Below are 15,878 nucleotides of genomic sequence, written 5' to 3'. Positions count from 1 at the left end.
TTGAAAAGGGTTTGCTTTTCTATCTGCGCTCCCTTCTATCATGCCCCCCTTTTTGTCCCCTTCCCCCTACTTCCCTGTGCGGTAAGACACCCAATTGAGTGTGTATGTTATTCCCTCCTCAGGACAAATCCGATGACAGCAAGATTCACTTATTCCCCCTCACCTGCCCCCTCTTCCCTTCCAATGAACTGCTTTTTCTTTTTTTTTTTTTAATTTGTTTTTATTTTTAGTTTACATCAGATGGTTCTACATAATTTTGATTTCCAGATTTTCTCCCCTCCCTCCCCCCTCTCTCCCCAAGACAGCATGGAATCTCATATAACTACCACGAATGACTTAGCTTTGAATTAATTTATACACTAGTCAAGTTGCGGAGAAGAATTACGACCAATGGAATGAATAATGAGAAAGAAAAAAACAGAACCAAAAAAAAAAAAAAAACAACCCAAAAACAAAAACAAAAGAGAAGAGAAAAAGGCAAACTGCTTTTTCTTGCCACTTTTATGAGAGATAATTTACCCCATTCTATCTCTCCCTTTCTCCCTCTCTCAATACATTCCTCTCTCACACCTTAATTTTATTTTATTTTTTTAGATATCATCCCTTCATATTCAACTCACCCTGCATCCTGTCTGTATATATATATATATATATATTGCCTTCCAACAATACCCTAATACTGAGAAAAGTCTCATGAATTACACACATCATCTTTCCATGTAGGAATGTAAACAAAACAGTTCAACTTTAGTAAGTCCCTTATGATTTCTCTTTCTTGTTTACCTTTTCATGCTTCTCTTGATTCTTGTATTTGAAAGTCAAACTTTCTATTCAGCTCTGTTTTTTTCATGGAGAAAGCTTGAAAGTCCTCTATTTTCTTGAAAATCTATATTTTGTCTTGGAGCATCATACTCAGTTTTGCTGGGTAGGTGATTCTTGGTTTTAATCCTACCTCCTTTGTCCTCCAGAATATCATAGTCCAAGCCCTTAGACCCATTAATGTAGAAGCTGCTAGATCTTTTATAACCCTGATTGTGTTTCCACAATACTCAAATTGTTTCTTTCTGGCTGCTTGCAGTATTTTCTCCTTGATCTGGGAACTCTGGAATTTGGCTACAATATTCCTAGGAGTTTTCTTTTGGGGATCTTTTTCAAGAGGCAATAGGTGGATTCTTTCCATTTCTATTTTACCCTCTGGCTCTAGAATATCAGGGCAGTTTTCCTTGATAATATCTTGAAGGATGATATCTAGGCTCTTTTGTTGATCATGGCTTTCAGGTAGTCCAATACTTTTTTAAATTATCTCTCCTGGATCTATTCTCCAGGTCAGTGGTTTTTCCAATGAGATAGTTCACATTGTCTTCTATTTTTTCATTCCTTTGATTCTGTTTTATAATATCCTGATTTCTCATAAAGTCACTAGGTTCCACTTGCTCCAATCTAATTTTTAAGGTAGTATTTTCTTCAGTGGTCTTTTTCCATTTGGCTAATTCTGCCTTTCAAGGCATTCTTCTCCTCATTGCCTTTTTCGAACTCTTTGGCCATTTGGGTTAGTGTATTTTTAAGGTGTTATTTTCTTCAGTTTTTTGGGTCTCCTTTAGCAAGTCATTGATTTGTTTTTCATGAATTCTTGCTTCAGTCTCATTTCTCTTCCCAATTTTTCCTCTACTTCTCTTACTTGATTTTCCAAATCCTTTTTGAGCTCTTCCATAGCCTGCGACCAATTCATATTTTTTCTTAGAGGCTTTTGATGTAGGCTCTTCGATTTTGTTGACTTCTTCTGGTGGTATGTTTTGGTCTTCTTTGTCACCAAAGAAACATTCCAAAGTCTGAGTCTGAATCTGATTCCACTTTTGCTGCCTGTTCATGTTCCCACCCAACTACTTAACCCTTGAGCTTTTTGTCAGGGTATGACTGCTTATAGAATAGAGAGTACTTTGTCCCAAGCTTTAGGGTTCAAGTGCTGCTGTTTTCAGAGCTACGTCTACTCCACCAACACCACAAGCTGTTCCAGAGCAGCACTTCTCCTCCCCCAAGAACTGCCAACCAGGTCGGCGATCCAGATCTAAGAAGGCAAAGCAATACAACCTGCCTCTGTGCCAGCAAAGCTGTCCTTGCTCTACTGCTCCCATCCTGCTGATTGATCCCTCCCACCATGTGAGCCAGGGACTCCAGAAGCAGCCACAGCTGGAGTTCTGGAAGCACCTCCAGGAGCTTCCTGCTGCTGCCCCACCACTACAGCACCACCTCCACCAATCCTAGGGCTGGGGCTGGAGCACTCTCTAACCCTATCCAGCAGTTTTCCCACTAACCTGCTCTGTTGCCTTTGGAATTTGTAGGTTAAGAAGTCTGGTAACTGCCACAGCTCAATGATTCATGGCCCTCAGGCCTGCTCCACCAGACTGCTAGTCTGGTTGATCCTGGTGCAACCCAAGCTGGCCTGTGCTCGGCTCCCAGCACCATGTGATAGACCCTTCCAAGTGACCATCCCGGCTCTCCTAGGCTGGAGACCTGCTTCTCTCTATTTCACGGGTTCCACAGATCCAGATTTGTTCAGAGCCATTTTTACAGGTGTTTGGAGGGGTTTGGGGGAGAACTAAAGCAAGTCCCTGCTTTCCTGCCACCATCTTTCTCATTTTCTAATCTGTAAAATGAACTAGAGTATGAAATGGCAAACTACTCCAGGATCTTTGCCAAGAAAACCCCAAATGGGATCATGAGGAGTCAGACACAACTGAACAACAACCAAATGCACCTTAATCAATTTTTTTTTGTTGTTCTTTATTCATTTATTTCAAAGGTTGGTTGGAGTCAACTTGCAAAGGACCTTGCAAATACCCATATTGGGCATCTATGTTCTTTTATACATAGAAACTTAGTTTAACTTAGCTTCATTCTCCTGTATATCATCATACTCAATATATAGGAATAGCCAAAATTTACAAAGTGAAACATGTTAGAATGAATGAAATCCAAATACAGTGTAATGGGTAATATGAGGACTAAATATTGTACAGCAAAGAGGTACAGCATAACATGTGGTGAAATCCAATTATCACATTCCTCAAAAGTTGAGAAAGAAGATTGTGTAACCTCCTAAACAGTTTAAGACATATATATGTCCTCATATATATTAAAAAAAACTAAACTAAGAATTCCACATCAGTCCCATTTAGCTCTCAAAGTTGGACTCAGGCTTCTTTGTTTTTCCCAGTGCTTTTAGTTCCCTCTGCAGCTTCCTTGCATGCTCTATCAATAAAAGGCAACCATTTTAAACAAATGCATTTGGAGTTCCCTGAGCAACACAAATTCCTCTGAAGTCACCCCCAAGGTGAATAAAAACGAGGTGAAGAGGGTATTAAGTTACTCATTTGGCTCTTTGCCTTATTCTCATTAGGTCTGCAGCCATCTCCCCAGGCTTATTTCTTTGTAATCCAAAGCCCCCAAGGGCCAGGGCTTATTTTCATGCCTTAAAAACATAACCCATCAATGTATTATTTTAAATTTACATTTTTATATGGGAAAGTTATTTAAGCTTGTAAATGTATTTCATAACTTAGATTTCAGTACTATCCTATATACCCTTTGCTAATAAAAGTTTCTGACATTCAGACTCTCAGGGTAGAGATACTTTCTGAAAGAGATATATTTTAGAACTACATTTTAATTGATAAAAGTCAGGGATATGCATTAAATGATATTTATTTTCCATAAATATTTACTTTTTCATTTTTGCAATAATAAATTTTATTGATGTGTTTTGCTCTTAAAATCACCTAGCTAGGCTCAGATTCAATCTAATTCAGTAGGTTGAATCTGGCCTGCTTGTGGAAACAGGCGTCACAAGGGGGGGGGGGGATTTCTTAAGACAGCCCGTCGTGGTGAATAACCTCCTCAATCCCCAAAAATTCGCCCTTAGGCTGTCTTTTACAAAATTGGAAAAAATTTAAGTTCTCTAAAGAACTTAAAAAGAAAATGCTGATATACCTTTAAATTTATATTGTCAGTGAGAAGGAAAATGGACAGAAATTCCTTACATAATGACCTTCGTGGAGCTCTCTCGGAACCCCGTTCTCAGAAAAGATTGTAAGATGCTCATAGCTAGAGCTCCCCCACAAAGGGGCAATGGGGGTCAACAGGATATTTTGGATAACCCCTTCCTTATGGCCCCCAGGGCTTCAGCCCCAGCCCCTCCTCCTGTTCCCCCACCTCCTCGGAGCACCTATGTTTCCTGTGCTCCCCCTTCCGTAGCCATCCCCTCTTTCTCTTGGGTTCCTGTAGTGCAATCCTCCTCTTATCCTGCCTCCTTCAAGGTCCAAGTCTCCTACCCTGCATCTCCTCCCATGGCCCCTGCCCCCTTGGCGACCCCTGCTCAGGTCCCAGCCAAGGGTCTTGTTGCGGTGCCTCCCTCTATGGCCCCTTCCCCTGAAGGGACCCCTACTCAGGTTCTGGCCTCATGGCCTGCCCCTATTTCAGGCCCTGCAGTATCTACCACCATGGGCCCTACCCCTGAGGCAACCCCTACTCAGATTACAGTCTCGGGCCCTGCCCCCAAGGCAGTACGTGCTCCCCTGGCCCCTCTCTCTGAGGTGGCTCCCACTCAGGTCTCTTTGGTATCTCCCTCTCTGACCCCTACCCCTCCTCAGGTACTAGCTGATCTCCCTTGCCAGGCAGATGCCCTGGCCTTGCAGTCTAATCTACCTCAGCCGGCAGCTCCCAACCCCTCCCTCACCAGAAGCGGGACTTCTTATATCGCTCCGCAAGCTCCAGGTCCCACAACGCCTTCAAGGCTTTTTCCCCTGAGAGAAATACCTGTCTTCCCTGCTGGGACAAGGAGAGTGCATGTTCCATTCTCCATTTCAGATCTCATCCAAATTAAAGAAAAACTGGGGAGATACTCAGAAGATCCCACTAAGTTTACTGAGGGTTTTAGGGATCTGTCCCTGCAATTTGAAGTTTCTTGGTGTGATTTGCATATCCTTTTCTCTAGCTGTTGTACCACTGAAGAGAAGAGGAGAATCTGGGAACACGCTCAAAAATTTGGGGATCGTTTGGCTAGCAATAACCCCATAAAATACCCCCCAGGAACAGCTGCCGTTCCAACTAGTGACCCAGGATGGAATTATCAAAGGAGTGAGGATAGAGAAAAGAGAGACCATATGGTACTTTGCCTGTTAGAAGGCCTAAGAACTGCATTTCAAAAGCAAATAAATTTTCAAAAAATCAGGGAAGTTACTCAGGGAGAAAAGGAAAACCCTGCTCTTTTCCAGGCCCGGCTAGTAGAAGCTATTAAGAAGTATACAAATTTGGATTCTGATTCTACTGAAGGGGCGGCAATACTTAACATGTATTTCATTAATCAGTCTGCCCCAGATATTAGGAGGAAACTGCAGAAATTGGCAATGGGACTCCAAACACCTCAGGCCCAGTTGCTGGAGACGGCCTTTGCAGTCTTCAACAACAGAGACCTGGTTACAGCAGAGGAAAGAAAACGCAGGGAAAGAGCTAGAGACAGAGAACATGCTCAATTCTTGGCTGCTGCCATGGCCAGGAAGAGACCCAAGGAGCACCCCTCCAGGGAACCTCCTTGGAAGCCCATTGGCTTGGGCAGTGGGGAAACCTGCTTTCGATGCCACAAGGAGGGTCACTGGTCTAAGGAGTGCCCCTCTAGGGCGCCCCCCTGGAAGAAGCCTCTAGGATCCACACCTCCAGGACCATGCCCAGCATGTCCCCGAGGCTGGAAAAGTGGTAGAGCCTCCTCCCAGTACCCTGTCCTCCAGTCTTCTCAAGACTCGGAAGGAGGGGAAAGCCTGGGGCTTGGCTGTGCTCCCACTTTCTCCACCTCTCTCGCGGAGCCCTGGGCAAAATCGAGGCAGAAGGTAAGGTTACCCACTTTATCACGGCTATGTTCTCTTGCTTTAACTAGTGGCTCTGTCCCCACATGCCCCTCGACCCATCAGGTCATGGGCATCAAGGATCTGTTGTCTGAACACTCCTCTGGCCCTGCCCCCTTGGGAAGGGACCTGATGGTGAAATTGGGAAGCCAATTTTCTATAGTTAAACCTCATAACTCCCTTTTCCCTCTGTTTCCCAGACCTGCCCATGTTCCCCCAGAGGCATGGGAGAAGGTTGAGCCAATTGTTTGGGATCAGGGAATTCCTGGGCAAGCTACTTCTGCCACCCCAGCCATAGTTCCCCTCCATAGCCTTCAATATCCAATTAAGCCCAAGGCTTGGGAGGAACGGCAACCATTAATTGGCACTCAAGGCCCTGACTCACTCCCTCTAGAGTGGGGCCCCTACCCAGCACAAGCTTTTGGGACTTTGAAAACTAAACTGACCACCACTCCAGCATTAGCTTTACCTAATCTAGAAAAACCTTTCACTCTCTATGTTGATGAAAGAAGAGGACAGGCCTTGGGAGTCCTAACCCAGGCTTTAGGACGAGACCCCAGACCTGTTGCCTATTTTTCAAAGCAGTTGGACTCTGTGGCTACTGGATGGCCTGCATGCCTCAGGGCCATAGCTGCTACAGCCACTCTAATTGAGGAAGCTTCTAAACCTCTAGCAGACCAGCCCTTAGGAGCTCTGACTCCCCATCAAGTTCAGAGCATCCTAGAAGCAGATGGCCAGCAGTGGCTGGCTAACCACAGGCTCACCACATATCAAACCTTGCTCTTAGATACCCCCGACATAATTTGGATGTGCTACACACTCATGGACCCCGAAGCAGTGTGGTACACAGAACAAGTGATTAGGGGAGCTAGGTATGAAATAGTCATCTTTAATTCCCACCAGGGATATTGTCTTTTCTCTATACTCCTATACTGCCTGTTTGCTGCTTGTTTGCTTAACCTCTTTGCCAAGTTTGTGTCCTCCAGACTCCAAGCCATCAACTTGCAGATGACCGCTCAGACCTTGCACCCCTTGAACTGGACCCATCGAGCCGGGAACAGATCTACACCCCTTGCCAGCAGGAAGCAGTTTCAGAAGCTGAGATCTTCATCCCTGACCCCAAAAGAATTTGGGTCCTATTTGTTTGAGGGGGGAATGATGAGGGCACAGTCTCTGGGAGCCCCCTTGAACTGTCCTTGAATCTTCCAACTTGATCTGGCCTTCCCCTAAGGCCACAAGCCTCACATTATCATTAGGCCCAAATCTCTACCTAGCCTTGCCCTTTGTTGTGCAGCTACTTCCCACCCTTAATCCCATTACCTCACCTTGCCCTCCTTGGACTTCCCCTCAAGACCCTCCCTAAACCCCTCCTCTGGTCACCCCAGACCACCCCTCAGTCCCTCCTATAGTCTCTGTGTATATAATCTCCATTTTGCCTCCCTGAAGGTGCTCAGATTCAATCTAATTCAGTAGGTTGAATCTGGCCCGCTTGTGGAAACAGGCGACACAAGAGGGGGGGGATTTCTTAAGACAGCCCGTTGTGGTGAATCCCTAATAAACTTTCTCTTTTCCCTTGGCAAAAAAAAAAAAAATCACCTAGCTATCTGTATTCTTTCTCCCCATCCTATTCCACAGAAAGCTATTTCTTAGAATTTTTTTTTCAGCCTTCAAGGGGGTTTACATTCTTTTTTTTAAATTTATTTATTTAGCATATTTAGTTTTCAGCATTGATTTTCACAAGAGTTTGAATTACAAATTTTCTCCCCATTTCCACCCTCCCACCCACTCCAAGATGACTTATATTCTGGTTGCCCTGTTCCCCATTCAGCTCTCCCTTCTGTCACCCCACTTCCCTCCCATCCCCTTTTCCCTTCCTTTCTTGTAGGGCAAGATAAATTTCTACCCCCCATTGCCTGTGTATCTTATTTTCTAATTGCATGCAAAAACTTTTATTTTTGTTTTTGAACACCCGTTTCTAAAACTTTGAGTTCCAAATTCTCTCCCATCTTTCCTTCCCACCCACCCTCCCTAAGAAGTCAAGCAATTCAACATAGGCCACATGTGTATCATTATGTATAACCCTTCCACAATGCTCATGTTGTGAAAGACTCACTATATTTTGCTCCTTCCCAACCCATCCCCCTTTATTGAATTTTCTCCCTTGACCCTGTCCCCTTTCATAAGTGTTTGTTTTTGATTACCTCCACCCCCATCTCCCCTCCCCTCCATCATCCCCCCCCCCTTTATTTTTTCTATCTTCTTCCCTCTTCTTTCCTGTGGGGTAAGATACCCAATTGAGTATGTATGGTATTCCCTCCTCAGGCCAAATTTGATGAGAGCAAGACTCACTCATTCCCCTCACATCTGCCCTCTCCCCTCCTCCCACAGAACTGCTTCCTCTTGCCACCTTTATGCGAGATAATCCACCCCACTCTATCTCTCCCTATCTCCCTCTCTCAATATATTCCTCTCTCATCCCTTAATTTGATTTTATTTCTTTAACATATCTTCCCTTCATCTTCAACTCACCCTGTGTTCTTTCTCTCTCTCTCTCTCTCTCTCTCTCTCTCTCTCTCTCTCTCTCTCTCTCTCTCTCTCTCTCTCTCTTTCCCTCCCTCCTTCCCTCCCTCCCTCCCTCTCTCTCTCTCTCTTTCTCTCTCCCTCTCTCTCTGTATATACACACATACATATATACATACATGCACATTCACTCATATATATATATATACATAAACATATATATATATATATGCATATTCCTTTCAGCTACTATGATATTGAGGTCTCATGAATCATACACATCATCTTTCTATATAGGAATGTAAACAAAAGAGTTCAACTTCAGTAAATCCCTTATGATTTCTCTTTCTTCTTTACCTTTTCATGCTTCCCTTGATTCTTGTGTTTGAAAGTCAGATTTTCTATTCAGCTCTGGTCTTTTCACTGAGAAACCTTGAAAGTCCTCTATTTCACTGAAAATCCATATTTTTCCTTGGAGCATGATACTCAGTTTTGCTGGGTAGGTGATTCTAGGTTTTAATCCTAGTTCCATTGACCTCCGGAATATCGTATTCCAAGCCCTTCGATCTCTTAATGTAGAAGCTGCCAGATCTTGGATTATTCTGATTGGATTTCCACAATACTCAAATTGTTTCTTTCTGACTGCTTGCAGTATTTTCTCCTTGATCTGGGAACTCTGGAATTTGGCTACAATATTCCTAGCAGATTTCTTTTTGGGATCGATTTGAGGAGGCGATCAGTGGATTCTTTCAATTTCTATTTTGCCCTGTGGCTCTAGAATATCAGGGCAGTTCTCCTTGATAATTTCTTGAAAGATGATATCTAGGCACTTTTTTTGATCATGGCTTTCAGGTAGGCCAATAATTTCTAAATTATCTCTCCTGGATCTATTTTCCAGGTCAGTGGTTTTTCCAATGAGATATTTGACATGGTCTTCCATTTTTTCATTCCTTTGGTTCTGTCTTATAATATCTTGATTTCTCATAAATTCCCTAGCTGCCACTTGCTCCAATCTAATTTTTAAGGCAGTATTTTCTTCTGTGGTCTTTTGGACCTCCTTTTCCGTTTGGCTAATTCTGCCTTTCAAAGCATTCTTCTCCTCATTGGCTTGTTGAAGCTCTTTTGCCATTTGAGTTAGTCTATTTTTTAAGGTGTTGTTTTCTTCAGTATATTTTTCAGTATTTTTTTGGGTCTTCTTCAGCAAGTCATTGACTTGTTTTTCATGGTTTTCTTGCATCCTTCTCATTTCTCTTCCCAAGTTTTCCTCTAATTCTCCAACTTGCTTTTCCAAATCCTTTTTGAGCTCTTCCATGGCCTGGGACCAGTTCATGTTTTTCTTGGAGGCTTTTGGTGTAGCCTCTTGCACTTTGTTGACTTCTTTAGGCTGTATGTTTTGGTCTTCTTTGTCACCAAAGAAAGAATCCAAAGTCTGACACTGAATCATGGTGTGTTTTCGCTGCCTGGCCATATTACCAACCAACTAACTTGACCCTTGAGTTTTTCAGTGGGGTATGACTGCTTGTAGACTAAAGAGTTCTATGTTCCACATTTGGGGGGGATGTGCCAGCTCTGCCACACCAGCACTCCTCCTTCCCCAAGAACCCCCAACCTGGACTGGGCTTAGATCTTCAGCAGGCTGTTGCACTCCTGCTCTGATCCGCCACTTAATTCCTCCCACCAGGTGGCCCTGGGGCCAGAAGCAACTGCAGCTCTAGCTGCCCCACCTCCACTGCCCCGGGGGCAGTAGCAGAACCTCGAACTCCTTCCACTCCTGCAGCTTTTCCCACTAACCTTCTCTGCTGTCTTTGGTGTTTGTGGGTTGAGAAGTCTGGTAACTCCTGCAGCTCACTGATTCAGGACACTAGGGCCCGCTCTGCCCGGCTCCTGGTCTGGTTGGTCGGAGCAGCTCACGGTGGGCTCTGCTCTGCTCCACTCCCAGCTCCCAGCTCCCAGCTCCATGTGGGATAGACCTCACCCAGAGACCATCCTGGCTATCCTGGGCTGGAGCCCTGCTTCCCTCTGCTTTTTTGTGGGTTCTGAAGTTCTAGAATTGGTTCAGAGCCATTTTCTATAGGTTTTTGGAGGGGCTCGGCAGGGAGCTCACTGCTTTCCAGCCACTATCTTGGCTCTGCCCCCAGAAGTCTAGAATTTTTTTTTTAAAAGAGAAAAAATAAATGTTAAAAATGTTGTTTACATGTAATTGGGAAGAATCTTAAGAAGAGAAAAAGTCATCAAAAATGAGCAATACATTAAAAAATTATGTTTTATGTAAAGTCTCACATACCCACATACACCTCTGCAAATGAGGGGGCAGGATGTACCTTCTCATGTCCCTTCTTTGAGCTCCAACTTGTTCTTAATACTTCCTCAGCATTCCAGCTTCAATTGTTTTCTACTTGCTGTTCTTTCATTTACATTGTTGAAATTATTATATGTGTGCACACTTATGTCAAACACATGTGCAAAAAGTATGTTCAGTACTATATGTTACATACACACTTATGTATGTGTGTGATGTATGAGCATACATAATAATGTAATATATATTCATATATACACATCTATGCTATATATTGTATGTATATTATATGTAAAATATATACACATATATGCATCTATCAATGAATGTATATGCATATTGCATAGGCATGCACATACAAAGATTGATAGATTTAGAGTACCATACATAAATTACGCACACATACACACACACACTCACCAACACAATTGTTTTCCTGTTTATACTTACTTTACTTTGTATCAATTTATTAAAGTCTTCCTAGACTTCTCAGTATTCATCATGTTCATACTTTCCTATGTTATACAACCCCAAATAATGTTCCATTACGTTAGTGGAGCCCAGTTTTTCTCCAAATGATGGGCATCTATTTGGTCTCCAGTTTTTTACTACTACAAAAATTCCTGCAGTATAGATTTTGGATATATGAGACCTTTCATTTTATCAATGACCTCCTAGCCTGCTACCAGGCTAGCAATGGAATCTCTGAGCCAACGAGTATGGACACTTTAGTCACTTTGCATAATTCCAGAATGCTTGTGCCAATTGAAACTTTCACCATTAGTGCCATCATTCCACAACCACTCCAAAATTGACTATTCCTGTCTTTTGTCATTTTTGACAAAAAGAGTTGTTTTGATTTGCAATTATACTATTAGTGGTTATTTGGCACATTTTTATATGGTTATTAATAGTTGGTAAATCTTTTGAGAACTATCTGTTTATATCCTTTGAGCATTCCTCTATTGGTGAATAACTCTTAAATAAGCTTATAAAGCCAGGTGTAAATATGTGTTGTTAATGCTTAACAAAGGGAACAAAAAATGTTCTTATTTTGTACCTATTCCTCATTCTATGCCATGTATCATAGTCTTCTGGTTATACTTATTTACATAGCTATAATAGATGGAACAAAACAGGTTCACATTTTCAGGCAGGAAATGGATACCTGGGGGGTGGGAAATCCCTATGATATGCCAAGTGCATGTTTTATGTAAGGTTTAAAAAACATGCAGACACTTCTCTGGTATTTAAGATGATTATAACATCTTTCCTCATGAGACTTTACCATGAGATTCTATTTTGGAGTATAGACAATACTGTTAAAATGTAGCAAAGAAATAGAATGAGAAGTACTCCAAAAGTTTGGAGGGTAGAATTAACTGTAGAAAAAGTTGAATTGAAAAACAGCATGGTATAGTGTGTAGAGGGGTCCCCTTGGAGAAGCCAGGAGTTCAAATCCAGCTTCTGATACATACTAGCAGCTAGTAACTAGCTAGTGATCAATCACTTAACCTTTTGCTCAGAGCCCTAGGCAACTCTCTAAGACTCTAAATTAAGAATGAGGTGATAAGCTGCATTCTTGCAGGGAGTTCCCCATACCAATGAAATCACTAGTTTGAAGAACAAAATAGTAAAGGAGTGAACCATCACACTTTAAAAGAAATATTCAAAGAACTAGTAAATTTGTATTATTTTTGCTCTACTAAAACTATAATGTGCATGCTATTATCAGGAATTGACAGGTCATCTCTGGATGCTTTATTCCTTTTTCATTTCTATATTCTAAAAGGCAGTTTGTTTTAATAGTCAAGGGGCATTAATTAAGTACTTCTGTTATATAAAACAAGATATATATATTAACTGATTTGGGATTTTATAGATTCCCAGTCACCTAAAGAAATTGAAACAAATACAACTCATCGGAATTCATACAGCATCCATGTCTTTTGTCTTAGAACCAAATAATCTCTTACTTTTTCTGAGATTGCTTATTAGTTTCACTTCAAATAATTATCTGAAAAAGATGCAAGAAGGAAGAAAAAAGGAATAATTTAGGAACATTTATTTTGAACTAAGTAAGTGAGCCTGGGGCCACTCTTTAGAGAAGTTGGGAAAAGGTAAAGGACATGAGTAGGAATATGAGAATTGAAGAAAGGGAGAAACCATTTTGGGAATAGAAATCTGAAACACAAGTCCTCATAATAGCAAAGACAAATCACAAGGTCAGAAAGCATCTTGTTACATATTTTCAAAGTTATTTGATCATACACAATTGAGATTTCCCTGTAACTGAGAAACTTCTGTAAAACGTAAAATCTAATTCCCAGTTTAGAACTAAAATGAATATATATACATATATATGTATATATATATATATATATATATATATATATATATATATACACATATACATATATATATTGTTCACACTATGGACTGAATACTCAAGAAACAATTATATTATTCATATAATTCAAAAATTTTTGAATGGGAAGCATTTCCTTTATGACTTGAAATTTTCCATACAATCTGGAATGCTTGATGGTTTCACAATATCTTAATCCCATTTAACTACATATGGAAAGTAGATACCACCCATGGAAACCCTGGCATCAGGAGTAGAGTTGAAGGAAAAGGAGTTGTATGTTGAGAACACGAGAGATTATGAATTGCAGAAGACATAACTAATTATTTCCATACCTGTTGTGGCAAGAAAACCTATTTTATTACAATTTAGAATACAATTCAGTAAAAGGCATTATTCCATACATTCGCTACAAGCCCGGACAGGACATGCATCAATTGGAGCATAGAGAAGTATGTCTTTATGGGGCAAGTGGGCTTCTGAACAAGACCCATACCCCATATACTTAGAGTATAGAGAAAACACATAGTCAAGCTGGGTTGTCAAATAGGTTCCCTGGCCTTTGGGTCAGTTTGATATATTACAAAAGAAGAAAAAGATACCCTTCAATCTGTCGATCCATCATTGCTCTCAAGGAGCTGAGACAGCATGGACCCTGTTTGTGTTTTAATTCCATATAAGATTTAGTCTTGTATAAAATGAGGTTAACAAAAAGGACAAAATACAGGAGAAGACAGAATTGATCATTTAATACTGAAATGGAGACATTCTAGAATAGTTTCTCAAGTAAAAAGGGGAAATAGGGTGCTCTTCTCTGTCTGCTACCACCTAGCCTAACTCATTTTTTTTTTTCTTGGAGGGAAGACCAGTGTTTTTGTTTTAATGAATGAATCTGTTTTATTTGATTATACAGGATGTTCCTAAAGTCTGGACACATAGGCAAAAATGCATGTTTTCAAGAAATGAAATGAATGAAATTTTCAACCAAATCTTATTTAACTGGAATATTAACAAATAACATCTTCAATATGATTTCCATCATTTATGATGCAAAATTGATGCACTTTGCAAGATTCATATAAACCTGATGCAATAACTCCACATCGCCATCAGTTTCTTATGTGTCCAGATTTTAGGGACACCCTGTATATGTTGGCAGACTCCTCAGAGACCATTAAGTTCAATCCTTTCACGCATGGAAACAACCACTACTATATCCCTGACCACTAGTCATCTAGCTTTTGATTGAAGACCTTATTGAGAGGAAACTCATTGCCTCCAGGGCAGTCATTCCACTTCGAGAAACCTCTAACATTTGAGAAGCTTTTCCTTCCATAAAGCCCCAATGTGCCTCTTTGCAGATTCTACCCATCGTTCCTATTTTTGTCTGCTGCCAAACAAAACAAGCATCATCTCTCACAAATAACAACCTTTCAAATAGTTGAAGACAGACAATATAGCCTATTAGAGCTTCACTGAATTAAATATTTTCATTTCCTTCATCTGATCTCCCCATTGTAAAATCTTGACACTCTCCCTTCTACTAGTTGTCTTTCTCTGACTGTTGTCCTGATTATCTAGGAAGGATTCTTTTCATTTCATTCTTTTTCTCAGAAATTTTTTTGGGTGTGACATTTAAGGAAATTTAAATGGAATTAATTAAAATTGAAAGGGCGAAACCCACAAAACTATTGAAAGTGAATGTTGCAAAATCACAAAGAACAAACATAACCCAAAGAATAGATATGAGAACACATTTCCTGTCTCAGTCCTCCACAGGAGTGGATGCACATTTCTCACTTCTCCACTCTCTTACATGCATAAAATATTGCAAGTATTTTTCAGTCTTTTTGAATATATTGATAATTCTTGGTGATTTTATATCTTCTTCCTTTTTTATTTCTATTTCTATTATTTATGACTTAGGAATTCTGAACAATATAATGTCAATCTCATTTCCAAAAGACTCAAGATGAAGCATTCTGCCCACCACCAGACAGAAAGATGATGGTCTCAGAGTACAAAATAAGAAAATTGAGGGAGGGAAGAAGGGGAAGACCAATCTAGGAATCTGTTTTGATTGATATACATGTTTGTAACAGAGGTTTTGTTCTTCTTGCTTTTTGCAATGATGGAGGTACAAAGAAGGGAAAATATGGATATGAAAATAAAATTTTATTTTTTAAATAAATTCTTTGTTACATGAGAAATGAAAGGAAAACTTTTCTGAGAGAAATTTAAGTGCTATTTAAAAAGACATCAATAAAAATTAGTTTAAAAAAATAAAATTTGTGTGATTTCCCTTAATAATCCAGGAAATGTTTTTAGAAAATAAAAAGCAACATGTAATGTATTTATTTTGTAAGTTGCCACAGAAAAAATTTATGACCAAATCGCCAGCCCTCTGGTGATGTCATGGTATACAAATAACAGACAGCCCACCACTAAGATAGTACTCAAATGTTTACCAGGATGGTGGGGCTTCCAGGAGCTTATGCTCTACTGATGCAGCTTTTGAAAATCCAAGGTCAACTCTATGCCCAGATGAGATTCTCATAGAGGACTACAATGAAGTCTAGAGATGACCAAAATAATGAATACATGTGTGGGGAAGTGTGAATAAAGAGCCAAGGTTTTATATCCCTCCATAGATCAGGGAAGTCAAGGCAGGATGTAAAGAGACACAAAGTAATCTAAAAACTGACAAAATGGTTTATAAACTGCTTCTTGGCAAAATTTAATAGAATCATCACATTTCTTGTTATTTTATTCCTTAAGGGAGGATCAAGGTCTTCTT

This window comes from Trichosurus vulpecula, chromosome 6, assembly GCF_011100635.1.
Source record: "Trichosurus vulpecula isolate mTriVul1 chromosome 6, mTriVul1.pri, whole genome shotgun sequence".
Taxonomy (NCBI): Eukaryota; Metazoa; Chordata; class Mammalia; order Diprotodontia; family Phalangeridae; genus Trichosurus; species Trichosurus vulpecula.
Note: the sequence above shows the minus strand (reverse complement) of the source record.